This window comes from Myotis brandtii, unplaced genomic scaffold (assembly GCF_000412655.1).
Source record: "Myotis brandtii unplaced genomic scaffold, ASM41265v1 scaffold225, whole genome shotgun sequence".
Lineage (NCBI taxonomy): Eukaryota > Metazoa > Chordata > Mammalia > Chiroptera > Vespertilionidae > Myotis > Myotis brandtii.
In genome coordinates this window covers 373,457-377,268 of record NW_005358435.1, presented here as the reverse complement: position 1 = coordinate 377,268, position 3,812 = coordinate 373,457, and the positions used below count along the sequence as shown (strand labels likewise).

The 3,812-nt window shown below is 42.1% G+C and overlaps 1 protein-coding gene across 2 annotated transcripts in view; it reads left to right on the top strand.

The window, feature by feature from the left end:
- TSHZ2 (teashirt zinc finger homeobox 2) overlaps positions 1–3,812 on the top strand; it is a 443,028-nt gene that overhangs the window by 437,780 nt on the left and 1,436 nt on the right. The window lies entirely within an intron of this gene.

Genomic DNA, 3,812 nt, shown 5'->3' with positions numbered 1-3,812 from the left:
CTGGCAATGCCCAGAGATATTTTGGCTTATTGCGTTATCGAGCTCCAGGTAAGGGAGATGGCACTGGAATCGGTAGGTAGAGGCCAGGGGGCTGCTAAAAAGCCACAATGCACAGGACACTCCCACAACAGGAATTGTACGGCCCAAGATGTCAACAGTTGAGAAACCCGGACCTGCCGAGATATTCCTGGCAGAGAATGAGGGACAGGCCGCCCTGTAAGAAACCGTCCCACACATTGCCCAGGGGTCCCACCCCCGGCCCTAAGCATCCAGTGCTGGTGGTGCCCACGGGGGGAGCAGTCACAAAACACCCCGGGACAAGATGCCGCTCTGAGCAGAGGGTGCAGAGTGGGGAAAGGAGAGGGCGGGGGCCCTGAGCAAGGCCAAGGGGGGCGAAGAGCCAGCCAAAATGACTTGCCAGAAGGATTAACCATTCTAGCAGTGCCAAATTAAAGCATATATAATCCCGTGCATCTGTTGGTGGCTCTGTAATTAATACAAAATAATTACATCTTCTCGCCTGGCTCTCCCTCACAAACTCTACTTAATGAACATTGCCAACGACTTTGTAGATATGTAATTAAATTTTTTATTTATTTCCGTTGTATTTGTAGAGGAGTCGCTCAACATATTAGAAAAAAGAGGGGCAGCCCCGTGCAGCAGCGAAGCTTGACCTCCGCCGTTTGCGAGGCAACCCAGGTCTCTGCTTTCTCTCTCTGAACCCACTCCGCATGCTTCCTTCTGAAAGCAAGAAATAAGAAGACTAGTTCTCAGTCTCCGTTCCTGGGTTTTCTAGTTTTAATTTTCTGCCAGGGTTTCCTCTTTAGACCTAAAGAAAAATAGGTTTTTCTTCTTTTAAAATAAAGAATAATAAGAAAGGGTATATTGTCCCAACATGGTCCAAAATGCAGGTGTCCTGTGTACCATTCTCCTCTGGTACAGCAGCACTGACCTTCCAGAAGAATCTACCGCTTCCATTACGTGGTGGGATATGAGGAGGTCTCTCAGATGGAAATAATGCCATAGCCAGGTCTGAACAGAAGACACATGGATCTGGAATTTAACTGAGTAACTACACAGATATTCTTGGGGAAATGACTTTCCTTTATTAATAATGCCAGCGTTTAACACTATTATACACCAAGCCATCACAAGCAATATAAAAAGCAGTGGTTGAAGAGACAAAAAAAACCCAGAATCCGAATACCCTTCTCCCACTTACCCGCCAGGTGGCCACGGGCTCACCCCTCTGATGCCCATGTCCTCGCTGGGAAGTGCAAACACTGACCTCCCGCCTTGCAGCGCTGTGAAGCTGATAGTCAGGCTTGGGCTGAGCATGGAAAGCATAGGACAAACTCGGGAAATGTCACGTGGTCACTACAAAGGACCCTTTCACACCGAGACTCAAAAAAGCCAGCAACGTGAGTCAAGGATCAGAGACTGAGATCTTCAGAACTCTCAGCTTCCTTGGTTTCTGTACAAGAGTTTGTCATTAAGGTGTTTTTCAGAAAATGGCGCTCAGGTATATGAGAGAGCACTTTGCAGGGAAGAAAGGGGTTACCAAACCAATCTGGGGAGCCCTGTGTTACATAAACACATGTTGTGTTTGGTCGGGTTGGGTTTTAATTGCAGGATTTCTCAGTCTTTAATATGCTAAGGTGTGTTGTGATTTCCAAGAAGGGGACTATAAGATAATAAAATTATGACTTTCTTTCTCCTTGCTCCCCTTCCCAGAACACAAACTTTGCCCTAAGAGAAACCCAGACAGAAAAGTTTGAGTGTTGATCAGATCTTTTACAGGCTCAAGAAAGTGATCGGCCCTAACCGGTTTGGCTCAGTGGATAGAGCGTCGGCCTGTGGACTGAAAGGTCCCAGGTTCGATACCAGTCAAGGGCATGTACCTTGGTTGCGGGCACATCCCCAGTGGGAGGTGTGCAGGAGGCAGCTGATTGATGTTTCTCTCCCATCGATGTTTCTAACTCTCTGTCCCTCTCCCTTCCTCTCTGTAAAAAATCAATAAAATATATTTAAAAAAAGAAAAAAAAGAAAGTGATCGATGAAAGAAGGTTCTGTAAAACTGATTCCACATTAATATCATGGTCAGGGAGGCGAAAGCGAGGGCTTCCAACAGACTTCACATGAAACCACACCAAGACTTCGTCCCGTTGTAATAGTAATAATTACCTACCCATTGTGCTCCAAAGTGACTTTTTTTAAAAATCAGGTGCCTATACTTGTATATAAGGATTTCTAGTATCAAGAAATAACCAACTATGCAATGTGACTGATAAGATCCATTATATGTATCTTAACTCCATTATATGTCCATTATATGTATGGTTCAAGACAAGGCATTCACACCACTCGGCTATGGATGTGTTGGCTGTTGTCATTTTTTTATTTGACAATATAAAGGGAAAAAAGGTCAGTATTGCATATTTTAAAAATTCTGGCAGGCACACCGGTTGAAAATCACTGCACTAGATAACAAGATATAAGCAAGGAACACCGCCTAGATTGGGCTAATGGAAATTATATGTATTTTTACAGTAATCCAAATAGCACATATCTGAAAAAAATTCACTTCAGTAACCTCCCATAGCAAAGCACACTTGAAGCAGCACCTCCCACCACAAAAAAAATGGTCCTTTTTTAAAATATGTTTTTTATTATTCAAGTGCTGTCGACATATAATATTATATTAGTTTCACATGCACAGCATAGTAATTAGCATTTTACATAACCTATGAAATGATCACCATGATAAGTCTAGTACCCATCTGAAAAATGGTCCTATCTTTTGACTTGGGAATTTCACACTCAGGAATTTAAGCTTATGAAAAGACAGCATACTGAAAGGCTTTAAACCAAAGATGTTCATCACAGTGTTATATATCACTAAATAAAATTGGAAGCAAGTTAAATGTCCAACATTAGAGAATGGTTATAGAACCCATGTAGCTGTTTACAATGATACTTGCAAGTGGAAAAATACAGAGAGAAATATTACACAGTGGGTACTTACAACTATGTAAGCCCAACAAAAATGTACAGACAGCTCTGGCCTGTGGTTAGAGTGTCGGCCCACACACTGAAGGGTTGCCAGTTGGATTCCCGGTCAAGGGCACGTTCTTGGGTTGCAGGTTCAACCCCCAGCCCCAGTCAGGGCACGTGTCTCTCACATTGATGTTTCTCTCTCTCTCTCCCACTCTCCTTCCTCCCTTCCACTCTTTCTAAAATCAATGGAAAAAATAACCTCAGGTGAGGATTAACAAAAGAAAAATGCACAGACAAAGGAAACACTAGAAGAAAATATAGCAGAATGTAAGTAGGAGCTCTCTCTGGGTAGTGAGGCCATGTGAGGTTAAATATTTTATTTTTCAAAATGTTTTATAATGCAAAAATCACACATAGTATTTTTTATTTTAAATTGTGGCTAAATGCATATAACATAAACTTTATCATGTTAATCATTTTAAGTGTATATTATTGTACAGCCATCATCACCATCCATCTCTAGAACTTTTTCATCTTATAAAACTAAAGCTCTATCCCCATTAAACAAGTCTCCATCCCTCCTTTCCCCAGAGCTCCTGGAATCCACCTTCTGCTTTGTGTTTCTCTGAGTTTAACGACACTAGGTAGCTCAGATCATTAAAGGCATACTCTATTTGTCATTTTACAACTGTGTTATTTTCACTTAACACAATGTCCTCAAAGTTCATCCATGTCATAGAATGTGTCAGAATGCCCTTCCTTTCTGAAGCTGAATAATATTCCATTGGATGACTAGACCACATTTTGTCTATCCA